The sequence below is a fragment of the Pseudorca crassidens genome, chromosome 17, assembly GCF_039906515.1.
Source record: "Pseudorca crassidens isolate mPseCra1 chromosome 17, mPseCra1.hap1, whole genome shotgun sequence".
Classification (NCBI taxonomy): domain Eukaryota; kingdom Metazoa; phylum Chordata; class Mammalia; order Artiodactyla; family Delphinidae; genus Pseudorca; species Pseudorca crassidens.
In genome coordinates this window covers 36,354,457-36,372,283 of record NC_090312.1, presented here as the reverse complement: position 1 = coordinate 36,372,283, position 17,827 = coordinate 36,354,457, and the positions used below count along the sequence as shown (strand labels likewise).

The 17,827-nt window shown below is 52.5% G+C and overlaps 1 long non-coding RNA gene across 5 annotated transcripts; it reads right to left on the bottom strand.

Moving 5' to 3' along the window:
* Window positions 1–1,484: 1,484 nt before the first annotated feature.
* On the bottom strand, window positions 1,485–17,472 carry LOC137210020 (uncharacterized). 5 transcript variants are annotated; one of them, XR_010936234.1, is made up of 5 exons: window positions 15,634–16,197; window positions 15,382–15,475; window positions 10,038–10,157; window positions 3,656–3,744; window positions 3,271–3,366 (listed from the first exon to the last, which is right to left on the bottom strand). It is a non-coding gene; the product is annotated as an uncharacterized lncRNA (long non-coding RNA). The 5 variants fall into 5 exon arrangements; XR_010936237.1 differs by lacking the exons at window positions 3,271–3,366; window positions 3,656–3,744 and adding an exon at window positions 1,485–2,449 and having other exon boundaries at window positions 15,634–16,196; XR_010936235.1 differs by lacking the exons at window positions 3,271–3,366; window positions 3,656–3,744 and adding an exon at window positions 16,284–17,472 and having other exon boundaries at window positions 7,326–10,157; window positions 15,634–15,994.
* Between the last annotated feature and the right edge of the window lie 355 nt (window positions 17,473–17,827).

Genomic DNA, 17,827 nt, shown 5'->3' with positions numbered 1-17,827 from the left:
CCTTTGGGTCACTAACTCAGTAACGTTTATGAAGCATCCCAGGAAGCTCAACACCATCTTAGCCCTCTGTGGGGAGAGAAAATACCAGAACCAGTCCCTGACTTGAAGGAACTTAAAATCCAGTTGAGAGAGAGGGCCATGTACAAAAAACCATCACGAACAAAGCAGAATTAAGAGAGCACCAGTGTGATGCAAGAAGATGTGAGGCTTGCATCCTGAGTAGGGGAGACCAGAGAAGGTGGGAGTGGCCAGATCGGGCTCCAGGGAGGAGGTGGAACCCCGCCTGTGTGCTCAGAGTCACGTCCTGCTTCCAAACTATCCTCCTGGACCCCGTTGACCTGGCCCTTCTCCCTCCTCAAAGTTAATCACGCGTTCCTCCGGGCTGACGCTGTGTTTTGTATGCGCTCTGGTCCTGCAGCCACCATGGGGCACGACCGTTGGTGACTGTGTGCGTTTATCCCACGAAACCGTGAGGCTACCAGCTCCTGGGCTGTGTATTCTGGCCGCCCCAGTGCCCAACTCAGCCCAACACCTCGAGGATGTGAGCCGAATGAGTGAGTATTGTTTCATGCGAGGAGGAAAGTGACGACTGGCAGTGGGTCTCCCCGGCCCCCACGGGCCCCTGTTTTCCACCCTGACAGGTTTGCATCTGCCTGTGGAAAAGCTGGCAGGAGAGCCAGTCAGAAAGGCAGACAGGACAGGGAATGGGAGTTCTCCCGCATCGTCTGGCGGGAGGGCTGAGCTCTGGCTGTGTCTGGTACGTGGAGGACTCCCACGGAATCCACACACCATCCTCCCAGGCCCTGGGGCTTCCTCCTTTCCACTCCATGTAGCCCCCAGGAGACTGAACTGTCCCCTCCTGATTTCTCAAGAACACAGAGCGAACCAGAGTACTCAGGCGGCCTTGTGGGGAGAGCAGGTGGCCGACGTCCATCGACCTCCCCAGATCTGCAGACCTGGGGCCACCTGAGCCCATGTTGTGAGTCACATACGACAGCGAGAAGGGACAAAAGTGAGTGGGGCAGGTGGGGCCTGGTGGCTCCCCACCACCCTGGAGCCGCCGCCAAGCAGAGCCACTCGCTGCCCACGGGCTTGGCAAAGCTGGCGCCAGTCTCGCCTTACACGCCTGTGTGTCCTCTGTCGCGGTTATTTAACTCTAGCCTCTTTGCTTGTCAGAGGCCCTGATACCACCTCCCTCATGGGGCGTCCACAGGCCAGGCTGAGATCAAGCAGGAACCCGGCCCGCACGGGGCCTGGTACCCTCACCGCCCTCGATGGTTCAAGGCTCTCAGCTTGTTGGGACTGCTTCCCACCCCCTCACACTGTAGAACCAGCTCTTACATGTGGGAGATGCAGAGCACAGCGGCCCGAAAAATGATGCGAGTGCTAACCATGACTTGCATTTTCTATAATTCTGGTTTTCTCTTGACCCAATTAAAAAAAAAAAGGAGGCTTTTTGCTCCTTTTCCTCTTGGGCCCAGGGGTTGTGCTAGTTAGCCTGGCTGTGGGCAGATTGTGTCAGTCAGAGGGCGTGTGGGAGGGACCCTCGGAGCAGTCTCCAGGGGCAGTGCTAAACCAAGGTCAGGGCGAGCAAGTCAGCCTCCCTGGCCTCTGCTCAGCGGCCCTGTGGGGCAGGGGGCTGGGGCAGGAGGGGCGGGGAGCAGACTCGAGTGGACAGTTCCTTGCCCCCCATGCAGCTTCCGGGGCCCTTCCTGACCAACCCTGGCCAGGGAACAACCTGAGACGCTTTTGGAAAGTATTCATGCCCAACTCCCACCCCCTTCCCATTGGTCTAGGATGGGACCTCATCATGTCATCCAGCGGTCCCCAACCTCTTTCGGCACCAGGGACCGGTTTCATGGAAGACAGTTTTTCCACGGGCCGGGGAAAGGCGGGGTGGGGGGGGATGGTTTGGGGTTGATTCAAGCGCATTACATTTATTGTGCACTTTATTTCTCTTATTATTATATCAGCTCCACCTCAGATCATCAGGCATTAGATCCCAGAGGTTGGAGACCCCTGATGCCATCGGTATTGTTAAAAAGCTCCCCTACTGATAACAAAGTGCAGCGGAGGTTGAGACACTCCCGGCCTACTGTGACTTGGCCACTGAGTTAACCCTTTCTTTCTTTTTTTTTTTTTTTCTGCGGCACGTGGGCCACAGGCTCCGGACGCACAGGATCAGCGGCCATGGCTCACGGGCCCAGCCGCTCCGCGGCTTGTGGGATCTTCCCGGACCGGGGCACGAACCCCCGTCCCCTGCATCGGCAGACGGACTCTCAACTACCGCGCCACCAGGGAAGCCCGTTAACCCTTTCTTGTAAAGTCATCCTTGGAGCTCGTGCTCAGGAGTCAGGTCGCCTCGGTTTGCATCCTGGCTTTACCACTGCTGGCTGCGTGCGACCTTGGGCAGGTCAGCCAGCAGTCCTGAACTTCGGTTTCTTCATCTCTGCAGTGGAGAAGATAACAACAGTCCTTTCTCACAGTGTGTAGTGAGCATTAATGAGATCCAGCCTATAAAGTGGTTAGCACAAGAATTGACATGTCATTACTGTTAATTACTATTAATACTAATTATTATCGTCACTTGGAGAAAATGCTCTTATTTCCTACCTAATCTTGCAAGTGCAGAAAGCCTTTGGATTATTCCAGGCACTCATCTAGCGGATTCTGCAAATTACCATGTGGACGGGGACACCCTAGGCCATTTCTTTTCTCCCTACTCTACTTGTAAGTCCCAGGGAAATCTTCCCAGACTGTTAGTCTCCAATGGCAACAGAAATATACTTCTGTAATACATAAATGTTTCCAAAGCATTTTTTCAGGCATCATAAACACTAGCCCATGCCCTGTGAACATTTCACAGCTCCTTCCCACCTTGAGTGACAGACTGAGCCAGGTCTCTGGGCACAGCAGGCATGCACAAGCCACAAAGGTGGGCAGCTGGGGCGCCAGCTCTGGCCTTGAGAAACCTAAATCTCAGACATGTGTGCGCATGCTGCCTAGTTGCTCTTGCTGACGCCTAGCAGTGCAGCAATTGGGCTTAAAAAAAGCAACTCTCGTTTCCTCTTTGGGGAAGGGTGCTGCGCCCCAGCTGCCACCTGCCCTTCCCCCAGCCCCAGCAGGCAATAACGGGGACAGGGGTGCACGGAGGACCAGGTGCAGGCTCACAGGAGCAGGGAAACCATGGAGTCACTGAGCGGTTGGGGAAGCCCAGACCTCACCCCTCTTACTGCTTCTCCTCTTCCCAGGGGCCGTGGCCCGTGACGTCTCTACCAGGTGAGCAGACCCTGCGGCTCCCTGCTGGGACTGCTCCAGGCAAGGTCAGAGGTCACTTCCGGAGGAAGGAAAGGGTCCCTCGAAGAACTGAAACGGGGCCATGTGGCCGGCATGAGTGAGCTGAAGGGGCCAGTGAGCTAAGTGGGGTGCCCGTGGGAGCTTTCAGGCTGGGCTCAAGGACTGTCTCTACCCTCAGACAATGGGAGGCCACTGAGGGCGCTGGCAGTGGGGTACCATGACCAGAGTTATATTGTGTGCTGGCTTCAGTTCTACTCATAACCCCTTTATTCTTTCCAAGTAAAGCTCCACCGAACACAGCAAGCAACGTAGGCCAGCACTACTTACCCTGTGGCAGGCCATGTGCTGAGTACTCTACCTGAGTCAGCTGCCTCCTCTATGGGGTCCCACCCCATGTCCAGAGGATGCCAGGGCCCTTTTTGTCCCTGGCCCATTCCAGATCCCTTTCTGCAATGCAGTGAGGGGTTATTTTTTGTTTTAATTATAATTTTTTTATTGAAGCATAGTTGATTTACAAAATTTCAGGTATATAGCAGTGATTCAGTCACACACACACACACACACACACACACACACACAGATCCTTTTTTTTTTTAATGTTATTTTCTTCTTGACCTCTGGAAGCAAGTGAGTTTATTTTCATTTTTAATTTTATTTACTTATTTATTTTTGGCTGCACTGGGTCTTTGTTGCTGCGTGCAGCTTTTCTCTAGTTGCGGCGAGCGGGGGCTACTCTTCTTGAGGTGCGGTGGCTTCTCTGGTTGCGGAGCATGGGCTCTAGGCACACGGGCTTCACTAGTTGTGGCTCACGGGCTCTAGAGCGCAGGTTCAGTAGTTGTGGCGCATGGGCTTAGTTGCTCCGCGGCATGTGGGATCTTCCCGGACCAGGGCTTGAACCCGTGTCCCCTGCGTTGGCAGGCGGATTCTTAACCACTGCGCCACCAGGGAAGTCCCACACACACATATTATTTTTCAGATTCTTTTCCATTGAATATAGTTCCCTGTGCTCCATAGTAGGTCCTTGTGGAGTGAGGGGCTCTTTTTAGCTCCCAAGGTGATGTCACATCTTACATCTGAGAATATCAAGTGTTCTCAGAACCAGAAGGACACCCAACATTCACCTGGTATGCACTCTCACCAGCTCCTTGAACTCACCCCTCTAGAAGCCACTTCTGGGAGTCAGGATGGCAACAGAAAACATCCCTCTGGGTTGTGTGCTTAGATGTGGTAGCCACAGAGGTTTCCTAATCCTTCCCACCCCAAGTGAGCTACCCCCCAAATGGCAGACCTCCCTCCCCTTGCGGGGCCTGCGGCTGCCTGGACAGCTGACCTCAAGGGCGAGGGTGTCTACAAACAGGGGGCCTAGAGGGCCTGAGCCAGAGATGTACAAACTCGTTAATTAGTCAAGTCACCGAGTTCATTTATTCATAAAGTCCAGAAGCACCTACTTCTGAGCCCAGGTTGGAATGAGGAAAGGGCTGGTGAACGGTGTTGCCTAGCTACCACCATTGGTTGAGAAACTAGCAAACACCTGGCACTTGATAGACATGGTCCTTGTCCTACTGACAACCTATTTCACAGATGAGGAAACTGAGACCCAGAGGGTTATCAAATCTCGGTCACATGCCTCTTAAGTGGCTGAGCTAGGGTTTGAACCTGGAGCTGCACAGCTCAGTGACAATATCGTCCCTTCCATAGGTGCAGAGTGGCCTGGGCCTCTCTGGTGAGCAGGACCCTGAAAAGAGGCATCGTTTCTATTGTTCGTACCAGTCTGGTCTTACAGTCCAGCAGCTCAGCTCCAACTGGTTTTAGCCAGTTTAGCCAGCAGCCGATTGCTAAGCCAGCACTGGGGGGTGATGTAATGGGCGCTCAGAAGCATTCCCTTTTCTGTTTACACCCAAGTACAAACTGCACTAAGAACCTCCAAGTCCTAACGAGGCAAGTAAGACAAGCCTTGCTAGTGCCAAGTTACAGGCTATCCTGGGCCCTAAATTGTATGCAGTCACAAAAATCACTTAAATGAGTTTTGACTTTCAAAACAGGATCCTGAAATGGATCCTGTAAAGTAGTGAGCTGCATGTCATTTGAGAGTACCCAGTAGATGCTGGATGTTGCCAGAGCTGTGGTAGAGGTGCTTCCTGGACATACTGGACATCCCGGTAGGGCAGACTAGATGGCATCTACAGTCTAAACAAAACTAATGTAGGAAACAGTGTGTGTGCCGCTGGGCACTTGTGTGTGCGTGTGCATGCATGCATGTGTGTTTTGGGTTGGGGGAAGGAAGGGGGAACTGGGTATCCAGGAGGGTCTCCGGATATCCCTCCCTATTATTTAACTGTTAATTTGTTATCTATTGGGGATCTTATGCTAAAAACTGAAAAATCACTGCTAGAGGGGAATGGTGAGTTAATGAGGAATTTTGAGCAGAAAAGTGAGGCAGTAAGATTTGCATTTTAGAAATATCACTCTGCTTGCAAGGTGGAGAATGGGATTGGAGGGAAGCAAGAGTGGCATTTTGGAGGTAAAATTAGAGAGACCTGGTTGTTCCTGCAAGACACGAGATAGAAAAGGAGGCATCTTGCACAATTGGTTGGTTCGGGTCTGGAAGGACGGTGGTGGGGCCGCTGAGGCAGAGCACACAAGCCAGAGCAGTTTCTAAGGAAGATGGATGAGCTGAGTACTGGGCATGTGGGTGTGACCACTCTGTGGGACATTCCAAGGATAGGTGGTAAGTTGGCAACTGTGTTTTCAAGTCCTCAATGGAGAGCTCAGGGCTTTAGGTATCAACTTGGATTTTCAGTATTGAAATGTCTTTATAAAGTTACATGAATGGATGAAGTAACCAGGGGGAAAGTATAGCTAAAAAAGGGAAAAGGGCACAAGAATAAGGCCTGAGAAACCCTTAACGTTAAGGGGGTGGCAGAGAAACTAGAACCAACCAAAGAAATAACAAAGTGGTTGTGCATTAGTGGGCAACAGGGTTTAAGTCTGAAGCTCAAAGAAAGCACTAGGTTCAGATGTGTGAGTCATCGGCATCTAGGATGTCAGTGAAATGATGGGAGAGGATGGGAGTGAGAAGAACTGTGAGCCTTGGAACACCAACTTGTTGTTGACGGGGAGGGGGAAGAGGAGAAGGCCTGGAAAAAGATGATAAAGGAGGGCTTCCCTGGTGGCGCAGTGGTTGAGAGTCTGCCTGCCGATTCAGGGGACGCGGGTTCGTGCCCCGGTCCAGGAAGATCCCACATGCTGCAGAGCGGCTGGGCCCATGAGCCACGTCCACTGAGCCTGCGTGTCCGGAGCCTGTGCTCCGCAACGGGAGAGGCCACAGCAATGAGAGGCCCGCATACCGCAAAAAAAAAAAAAAAAAGAAGATGATAAAGGATCATCCAGAGAACAGGGACAGAGTAGAGTCTTAGAAGCTGGATCAGTCAGGATACTGCTGGCTACAAGTAATAGAATAGCTGACTAAAATTGACTTAGGTAATAAGAACATTAGTTCTCTCACAAGAGGTCTAGAAGTAGGCAATTCCAGGGTTGGTTCAGTGGCTCAATAAGTCAGGCTTCTCCTTGGCTTTTCCTCATGTTTGCAAGATGGCTGCAGCCGCTTCAACATCAATTTTCTTTTTTCTTTTAACCAATAATGTGGCTTTTTCTTTGTGTCCCTCCTTCCCCTTTCTCAGAAAGTAAATCTTTCCTAGAAGCTCTCGCAGGTAGACTCTCCCTCAGATGCCATTACCTAGCCCCAGCTGCAAGGAAGATGGTCACTTGAATAACTAGTATTTCAGTCACCATAGAAACAGATCTAACTACAGGAAGAAGTCAAGAGAAAGGCTGGCAATCAGGAGGGCGACTAACAGGGCTTTCCTCCGGAGCCAGAAGAGGTTCCAGAAGTAGAGAGTGGTAAATATTCCACTAGAGCAGTGTGACTCAGTGCCATGAACACAAATGATTTTACAATACAGGGTAGAGTGAGTGTTAACTAAAGCAGTAGATTGGGGAAGGAGTAGACACTGAATTACAAGTAAATAGAGGAGTGAATTCAATTATCTTGGATATCCTGGGATAAGAAAATACAATAAATAATGTAAACCAGTGGTTCTCAGCATGGGGAGATTTTTGTCCTCCAGGGAACATCTGGCAAGGTCTGGTGACATTTTTCGTTGTCACAACTGGGGTTGTCAACAACGATCACGACTCGGGCTGGGGAGGTGTGCATCGTAACTCTCACTACTGGCTTCTAGTGTCCTTTACCATCTTTCCAAACTGAAAGGAATGCATCTCTAGTGGGTAGATGCCAGAGACGCTGCTAAACACCCTACAGCTCTTTAATGGACTGAATGTTTGTGTTCCCCAGAAATTCATATGTTAAAGCCCTAACCCCAAAGGTGACAGTATTCTGGTGGCAGGGGGGATGGGGCTTTGGGAAGTTGTTAGTGTTAGATGAGGTTATGAGGGTGGGGCTCTGGTCTGACGAGATTAGTGCCCTTATAAGAAGAGTCGTCAGAGAGCTTGCTGCCCCTCTCTCCTCACACTCAGAGGAAAGGCCAGGCGAGGGCATGAAGAAGTTGTGGCTGTCTGCATGCCAGGAGCAGAATCCTCACTAGAAACTCAACTGCCAGACTTTGACCTTGGTCTTGCAGCCTCCAGAACTGTGAGAAATAAATTTCTGTCTTTAAACAACCCAGTCCATAGTATTTTGTGATGGCAGCCCAAGAAAACTGAGGTAAACACACAGGATGGCCCCCACGATAAAGAATTATCTGGCCCCAAATGGCAATAGTGCTGAGGTCGACAAACCCTGGTGTGAACTATCCTTTTAAGAATTCAGGTCAAATGGGGAAGTGGCATGAAAATGCCGTGGCAAAGAAGAAGGGAGAGACAACGGCATGTTGCTGGGCTGGGGGCGCCAGTGCAGAGGAGAGGCCAGAAATTCTGAAGAGAAGGTTGACCACTGATGCAGAAGGAGCCTGGAGGGCCAGGAGGGAGAGAGGTCAAAAGGGAGAGGAGGGGGGCCTCCTGCAGCCTTAAGACTGAAGAGGAGAAAACAAAAAGGGGTGGAGGCAGGTGTGCTTCCGGGCTTGGGGCTGGCCTAAAGGCTCTTCCTGCTCAGGACCATGACTGCCAGGAGCCACAGGAGGCAAGGAGTGTGGGAGGGGATGACGGGGTGGGGGGTGGGGGAGGGCCCTTCTGGAAGTGTTGCTGAGGGGAACGAAGGGAGGCCAGGCCAGGTGTGGAAAAAGCCTTGTGGAGCAGGTGAGGGCCTGCCTGAGGCCGGGCTCTGTGGTGGCCATAGTCCTCAGCATATGACTCTCCAAGCTGCCAGTACCCAGGGCCAGCCCGGGGAAGGTGCAGTGAGGGACTCACGGGCGGGGCAGAGGCTGAGTGCACAAAATGAAAAGGATCTCAGAAAGGGATGGGAAAATGGTTCCGGGGATCAGCCCTGTGGCCTAGGCCCCAGGCAAGTCATTTAAACTCTCAAGACCTCAGTTTCCTCACCTGTAAAATGGGGTTAATGGTGCCATTTTTCTCTGTTGCTTCATGGGGTGGTTGTGAGGTTCAAGAGAGTTTATGAGAGAGGCTTTGTCAACTAGGACTCCTTCCCTGAACGCTAGTTATTATCACTAGTCCTTGGTGGAGTGGATGGTGACCAGGACTTTCATGGTCATCTTTGTTAAGTATCTCGTACCTTCCCTCTACTCCTGGGTGTACAGAACTGAGGATTCCTGTCCTGGTGTGACAGATGGACAAACAGAATTATCCCAGGACACACAGCGAGCCCTCAGACCTTCCCTCTGTCTCTGGTGTCAGGTCATGGCCGCATGGAATGCCCCTGCTGCCCCCCCACGCCCACCCCCACCCCAGGGCCCAGGGCTCTCTTCATCCCGTGTCTCCGGTGTGTCGTGCACAACCCTTTGAGGAGCACTTGGATGGGAGAGGGTGTCGTCATTGCCACCTGCTGCATCGTTTAATTAGAGTTTAATGAGAGCCACGGGGAACCACGGAATGGGGAGAGAGAGAAAAGTTAGAAAAAAGGGATAGGAAGCGAGAAGCAGCTGGAGACCCAAGACGGCCAAGAGTTGGAAGCAGACAAACATAGGATACAGGGAAGGGCGGGCGTTCCAGGGGCTGCGTCCTCCTGGTTGCGCCGCGTGCTCTCTTGCCCTTTCAGACTGGATGGAGTCCAGGTGACAGGAAGCTGGGGCCAGGCCGGGACAGAGGTGGGAGGAGGGAGGGCTGGGGACAGCCAGAAAGACGCTGGGCGGCAGGACGGCAGGGCTGGGTAGGGGGGTGGGGGGGGTCGTCCCTGGGACACCAGAAATAGGGTCGCCAGATCGGTAACCCATTTCAGACGGAACAGCGGGCTAGTCATCGTCACTGACTTATTTTTTGGCTATAATTTGTGTGATAACAGCAATAACGTCTTCCATTTGCAGAGCACCTACTCAGTGACAGACACACTACCAACAGTAGCTTATTTAACCATTAGCCACGAGGTCGCTCTCAGTATCCCCGAGGACAGATGAGGACACTGGGCCCCCAGAGGCCACGGGACACCCCAGGCCACACAGTAGTACGAGGCATAGCCACTCAGACCCAGCTCGGAGGCTTCAGAGCCCGAGTCCCAGCCACTGCTCCACAACAGATCACGGCGGCAGCAGCGATCTCCGCAGAAAGTCCCAGCACCCCGCTCCTCCCTCCTCGCACGCTGGGATGACTTCTTCCCAGGCCATAGGCCTCACCTAGCCATCCCCGCGGCCACGGCACACGGCCAGTCACTGCCATCACTCCAATTCCTGAGGGGCTTCGCGGACTCGAGCTCAAAGGGACGCATTTCAAGAGCAGGTTCACAGGCCCTGAAACTTAAAAGAGGAAATAATTTTGAACAGGGGGTTTTCGTGTCTGTCTCTCTACAATCCATCCATCCATCCATCATTTACTCGTCAAGAGTCGCTATAGTATAACGGTCAACAGCATGGACTCGGGAGTCCGTTCAGCCATGCCTGGTTGAGTCCTCACTCCCCATTCCTGACCTTCATGGACCTCATCTGTGTGTCAGTTTCTCTACCTGAGAAATGGGAATAGCACCTCCTCGGGTAGAGGCGAGGGTTAGTGGGTTAACTCAGAACAGTGCTTGGCCCTGGTGAATGCTAACCTGGGCCAGGAGATACCAAGTCCAGTGGGACACAGATCCTGCCCTTGACACGCTCACAGCCCGGGGAGGGCATCAGTGCGGATCTGTCCACCCCACCTGCCGGCCAGCAAAGGGCAGGATAAGGCCAGATGCCCTAGGGCCTCTCCTCAGCCTCCCCAAGGGCCTTTCATCCAGAGGCAGGTGCTGCAGCCTTGGGCGGGGGCCCAGAGGGGCAGAAGGCTGCTTTTGAGCTGGGCCCACACCAGCCTTGCCGCTGGGAATTGGCTTCAACCTCCAGGTGTGCGGGCCTGTTTGAGGCCGTGCCCCAGTGTGCTCTCTGCTTACTTCCTTCTTCCCTGAGTGCAGACTGGGGAGGGAGGAGAGGCTTTTAGGATGCCAGGGCTGGCTCTAACAAGAGTCCATCTCCCTAGGGCGGCTGCTTGATGAAGAAAGAGTCCCAGTGCTCAGAATGCTGACCCCAGACACCTTACAGCAGAAGGTAGAGCCCAATAAGGGAAGTCACAGCCAAAAGTAGGGCACTGGCCTGGGCTTTGTCACCTGCTAAAGACATCCACTGCCCCCAGTGCTTTGTGATCCGGATCCTGGCGGCTTCTCCAACAAGACGGCAGCCTCTGATCTCTTGTTTTTGCTGGAGCTTAAGCAGAACAAGGCTGGAGTCTCATTTGTCTGTCTGAGATGGAGGCTTTCAGAGCCAGGCAGCTTGGAGAAATGAGGTGACAAAAAAGAAGCCGGCCAGCAATTAGGTAATGCCAGCCTGCCTGCCGGGCAACCCCGCACGGAGCCTGCCCCCAGAGTCCACCGGGAGCCCAGGTGAGAGCGGACACGTGGATTCCGGGGCTGGAGGCATACAGCCATGCATTAGAAGAATGGCCAGGACGTGTGAAGGCCGGAGGGGCCCTGGGAAGTGGCCAGTGGCCTAGCATCTCTGAGCCCCACCTGTGTAATGGGGTGGAGAATGCTTCTCTCACTGGGAGGCAGGGCCCTAACCTAATCCTCCTGTGATCACAGGTGCTGGGACAGGTGGTCTGTAACTACAGGTTCCTTCCTTCTCTAGTGGGACTTCAGGACAGAGCTTCACGCAGAGGAACCAGCGCTGGGCGAGCAGTCCCTGGGCACGGAGCTTGGTTGTAAGGACGCTCTAGGGCACCCCTGCAGCTGGCCCTGGGTGGGAGCTGAGGCGCTGTGCTCTGAGCCACACAGGGCCCCGTTTGCAGGCTGCCAGGCCCTCCAGAGATGGCAAAGGCTTCTCCCACACAACTGCCTCTTCTTCACCTTGGTTCCCTCTCAGCTTCTCCATCGTGGACAAACAAAATTCTTTGCTTATTCCTTTCTCTGAGTTTTCTCCCAGGCTAGTCCTTCTTTAAAAAAAAATCTTTACCCAAAGCCTCGTTCTTCCTTTCTGCAAAATTCACTGCAACACTTCCCCTTTGGGTGAGCCTTGGAAGCCAAACAAGGCCCAGGATCTCTTCTCTAAATATCTGAATCTTTCTCTCTTTAACCAGGTACTTATTTTGGTGTTTGTTTGTTGTTTTTTTTTAAGTATATGTGGGCCTGTGTTTCTATGTGGGGAGCGGGAAAAGTCCAGAAGTTCTTCGCTCCTGGCTTCACTATTTACTAGCTGTGTGACTGTAGGCAAGTCACTTAACCTATCTGAACCTCAATTCCCTCATCAAATAATAGTTTCTACAAGTGTTTCCCTCACATATTGTCTCATCAGCTCTTCAGAATAGCCTCATAACAAAGGAATTATAAGAAAGTCCTACTTGACAAATGAAGAAACAAAGGCTTTGAGAAGTTAACTTCCCTTAACTGTGTCTCTGGGACACAAAGCTAGCGACAGAACCTTGACTCTGAACTTCCCATTCTTTCTATGGGATCGGAGAAGATAAGGATCTCTTTCTGGTTTACTTCTCAAAGTTGTCACGGAAGTCAAAGGACACCGTCCATTCGTTCATCTAATAGACATTTGCTGGGTGCCATGGCGTGCCAGCCTTGGTCTCATGGAGTGAAGGGCTCCATAAGCGGTAAGGAGCTGGGCAGATGCCAGCGAGGATGGGGCACCACCCCCCCAGGGGAGCCTGCCGAGCCGTCTCGCAGAGGAGCCCACCCCTAGCGTGGCGCCTGGCACAGGGCTCCCCCTAGCCCTTGACGAACAATTCCCTTCCCTCTCCAGCCCAGGCTGTCTCGCACTTCAGCTACACAATACCCTGTTTGGGAGGTCCCACGAGCCCCATTTCACAGATGCAGGCAATGTGGATCCCAGGGGTGGTGGAGCTCAGGCCTGGCTGCATGTGGAATCTACAGAAGCCAATGCCCAGGCCGAATCCCAGGCAATGAAATGAGGAACTCAGGGCTGGGGCCTGGGTGTCAGTGTTTTTTCCAAAGCTGTGGAGCCATTCCAAGTGCAGCGAGGAAGAGACCAATGGTCTCGGTGGCTGGGTGCCTGCAGTGGGTGCTGATGGACGGGGAGCTGATTAGCTTCTGTGTATTTACATCTCCTCCAGAGGAAGTGAAACCCAGGTCAGTTCTCCCTCTTAATGGCAGCACTGCCCCGGAGGCTGGAGGGACCTTGGAAATGGGCAGGGAAAGGCTTGGAGAGGCGACGGGAGTTGGAGACTGGCAGGTCCATCTCCATGCTTGGCCTAAGTCTGGGCCTGGAGAATTAAACGAAGGGCAACAGTCTGCTCTGGGCACATGCAGCCTCCCAGCTTGCTGGGTGCAGCTGCTTCCTTAATAGGCTGGGGGCAGTTGTCACCCTCTGTCCTTGGAGGGAGGTTTGAGAAGCAAGGCTGCCAAGAGGCGGCCAGAGCAACAGCTTCCCTGGGTATCTGGGGGCCAGGAGCAGTGTTACTCTGGGATGGAGCTGGCTCGGTGCCTGGAGCACGGTAGGCACTCAGTCAGTCCCTGCCTTGAAATGGTATCCTTTGTGCGTTTCTTCCCTTTTCACTGCACCCCGTGCACCAGCTCTTTGTGCAAGACTTCTCCCCATGTCTGTTAGAGGCATCCTTGCTGCCTCAGGAAGTTCAGGGTTTTTATTTGAGAAGCATCTTAGTGAGCTTGGGCTGCCGTAACAAGCTACCACAGACCACCGTGCAGCTTAAACAACAGGAATCTATTTTCTTGCAGTTCTGCAGGCTTGAAGCTCAAGACCAAGGTGCCAGCAGGGCTGGTGTCTGTTGAGAGTCTTTCCTGGCTTGCAGAGGGTGCTTTCTCACTGTGTCCTCACATGGCAGAGAGAGAGAGTAAGTAAGCTCTCTGGTCTCTTCTTATAAGGACGCTAATTCATGACAGGGGGACCTTATAACCTCATCTAAACCTGACTACCTTTCAAAGGCCCCATCTCCATACCATCATGTTGAGGGGACACAGTTCAGTCCATAGCATTCCATCTCTGTCGCCCCCCAGATTCATGCCCTTCTCACATGCAAAATATATTCATTCCATCCTAAATCCCAACAGTCTTAACTCTAACCAACATCAGCTCCAAAGTCCAAAGTGTCATCTCAGTATCATCTAAATCAGATATTGGCGAGACCTGAGATACAAGTGATCCTGAGGCAAATTCCTCTCCAGCTGCAAACCTGTGAAACTAGTTTCATGCAACCAGAATACGATGGTGGGACAGGCATAGGATAGGCATTCTCATTCCAAAAGGGAGAAACAGGAAAGAAGGAAGGGGTGATGGGTCCCGAGCAAGTGCAAAACCTAGCAAGGCAAATTCCATTAGACTTAGGGCTCAAGAGTAATCCTCTTTGGTTCAACGCTCTGCCTTTCCAGACTCCCTGGGACAGTGGTTCTGCCTCTGCAGCTCTGTCAATTGGAAGTAGGCTTTCTGGCCTGTTAAACCCCAGGTGGTGGCCTGATAATCTCCAAATTGCCTTCAAGGTCCTACTTCCCTTTCCTTGAATAACAGTGTAAGTTTGTAACCAAAAAGCTCTGTGGTCTGGTTTTGTGGAACTCAAGAAGTCTGACCATCTACTCTCCTGTCTCGCTTTCTTGGTCCCCTTTAGTTCAAACCAGCAGCATCTCTGCTAGTATAATCCCATCTCCTGACTCCTCCTGCCACTAAGGATGGAGATGGGGACACCTTGGTACCCAGCCTCCCTGAGCTTCGGTTTCCTCATTTGTAAAGTGAGGATTACACAAACTAACACTTGCAAATCTCTTCTTACAATATCTGACAGTAGTAAGTGTAAAATAAATATTTACAACTACATTTTTCAGATAAAGAAACTGAGGCACAAAGAGGTAAGAACTTGCCCAAGGTCACCGGCCAGTAAGTGGAAAAGCTGAGATTTAAGCCAAGGCCATCTGTCTTCAGAGTTATGAGACCTCACTTCAAACAAATTGTTGAAAATATAATATGCACTCATGTTTTTCATTAGGAGCAGTTAACAGGATAATATGACATTGGCCAAGCAAGGGGACAAATTTGCTCTTAAACCTAATTTCCAGTGAATTTTTTCTCTATCCTCTTTTGATAGACTGGCATCCTTTAAAGTAGAGATTATATAAAAATCCATTCGAGTTGACATTAGTCATAACAGACTCTTCTGGGGGCTCAAGCTCGTTAGTGGTGGATAGGCTTAAGCTACAGTGCATATAACCCAGATCCACATACCATGCCGGAATGGCATTCTGAGAAAATCAGGTAGTGTGGAAATGCCATCTGATGCTGCTTGTTTCAGGATGTACTCAATACCACCAAAGTAGAAAGCCTTTAGAAGCTTCCTAAGGATGGCTGCGATTCAAGTTTGGCCTGTGCTCATAAATTAAACACAGGCATGGGGACCTGGTGACCCTGGCTTGGCTCCCACATTTTTTTTTTTTTTTTTTTGGAAAGGGCATGGAAACTGCTCCATCTCCAGTTGACACTATTGGCTCCCACTTCTGCCAGCTTCTAGTTGTGCCCCCTTGCAAACTCAACTTACGATCATTCAGCAGCGCTCATTTGTGGTTAATACATCTATGTTCAGGGGAACGTCCTCAAAATCAGTGACACTCAAAGGGAGGTCTGCCAAGCATCTGCCGAGAAAACATCAGGGCCCTTGTTAAAATGCAGATACCAGGGCTTTACCCGGTTCTGTTGAAGTTCATGCTCTAGGAACAAGGCGAGGGAATGTGCATTTCTGACAAATCCTCCAGGTAACCCCAAGCCCGCCCTCTCAGCCCGTATGGCATACCTCAGGCAGGTGTGGGGACATGGGACAGCTCTAGAGGAACCTTCCTGGACCATGTCACTGCAAGTCTGTCGCGGAGCTTTGCCTCCAGCCTCAAAATCATGATCCCTTTGGAGGTGGCATGGGGGTGGCGGACCGACGGTGGTTCCTGCTCAGGGCTGTGCGAGTGCTGGGGTGACCTCAGTTATGGGTTACGAGTAGTGTGCTTTGTAGAACAGAAGCCACCGCTCCCTGGCTTTTGTCTCTTTGGCTTCCTCAAGAGACACGCCAGGTTCAGGAAAGGGACGCACTCTTCCGCCTGGGGCCATGTGGCCACGCACCCAGCAGTCGGCCGTGACTCAGCTCCTGCAGCTCGCGCCCAGGCCTGGGGCGGGGCCGGACGATCAACAAAGAAGCGTCCCAACGCACCCTCCCGGGGCCGCCCTCACCTGCCCAGCCGGCCGGCCCCGCCCCTCCCGGAGGCGGCCCTGGGGATGGTTGATGCGGGGCAGACGGGGCCCGGGGCGGAGGTGCGGCTCTAGGGCCGCCCCCGCCCTCTGAGTCACCCCTCCCCGCCCGAGCGGAGCCCGGCGCCTCCCCGCCCCCTCTGCGCCTGCGCGCTGCGCTAGTTCGCCCGGCGGGGCTCCTGGCGCCGGCGGGACCCGAAGACTCACCCGCGCTTCCCTCTCGGCACCCGGACCAACGGGGTTTCTTCCTGAGAACAAGCCTGCTACCCCGCGTCCCTCCGCAGCCGGTGTCTGTCCAACCGCGCACACCAGCGGGCAGGAAACCCCGACGGTCACTGTCCTGTCACTGGGTCTTCCGCGGCCTCCCTGTTGCTGTTCCCACCGCCCTTGCCATGCCTGGAAAAGCATGGCAAGTCGCTAGTGGCACCGATCCTCCACAGCCATCAGCTTTCCCCTTTCTCCTGCCAGCGGTTCTCAAAGGTTGCTGCCCACTGAATCACCTGGGGAGCTTTTAAAAAACTGACCAATTAAATCAGAACCACGGTGAAGTAAGTCAGAAAGAGAAAAACAAATATCGTATATTAACGCATGGATGTGGAACCTAGAAAAACGGTACAGATGAACCGGTTTGCGGGGCAGAAATAGAGACACAGATGTAGAGAACAAACGTATGGACACCAAGGGGGGAAAGGGGGGCTGGTGGTGATGAATTGGGAGATTGGGATTGACATATACCCTAATATGTATAAAATGGATAACTAATAAGAACCTGCTGTATAAAAAAAATAAAATTCAAAAAAAAGAAAACGCACACACACAAAATCAGAACCACGGTTGTTGGACTCGGGCATCAGCGTTTTGCTAAGCTCCTCAGGTGATTCCAGGGTTCAGCCTGGGCTGCGAACCACCGACAAGAGGTGGGCTTCCCAAAATTTCATAGGCATTGAAATCACCTGGAATCTTGTTAAAATGCAGATACCCTCTCAGTAGGTCTGGGGAGGGGCCTGAGAGACTGCATTTATAATAAGCTCGCAGGTGATGCTGAGTCCGCTGGTCTGAGGGCCACATCTGGAGCTGCATGACATTAAATGCTCCTCATTCCTTTACCTTTTCTCTTGTGTAGTGACAGAGGAGATACGGGTTTTGGAGCAGACGGACAGGGGTTTGAATCCCACCTCTGCCACTTCCTAGCTTGGTGAAACTGGACTCTGGTTCTTGTGTGTAAAATGGGGGCTTGATACTTTACCTTGCAAGTTTCTTGCGAGGATGACGTGAGATGATGTATGGAAGGCACCTGGCGTTCAGTGAGTGTTCAGTGAAGACCAGCTGTATTAGGGTGACTTAGCTCTCCAGTGGCCCTCATGGCTAATTCAGCCAAGGAATAACAGAAGCAGAGAAGGAGTCTTCCAGGTTCCCTCTTCCCTGCTCTCCTCCCTTCTAGGAGGACTGGGTTGGATGCCAAAACACACCACTGCAGGGGGCAGGGGGCAGAAAGGAAGGGGGTAGGGGCCGGGTTGTGGGAGCTGGAGGGATGCGAGGTGGCAAGGAGGGTCCGCATGAGAGCCTTGAGGAGGGTAGTGGGACCATTCATGCTGGTGGTGGACTCCACCCTTGATCTGGCTCTCCTGAGACTTTGGCCGGAATGTGTCTCATTTGATGGCCCAGTGAAGGGGTTCTTCAGGGGGTTGTAATCCACTTTATTTTTCCTTCCCAGGTACACATTCCTACGCTTGACCTTGATTTTGTGTTTG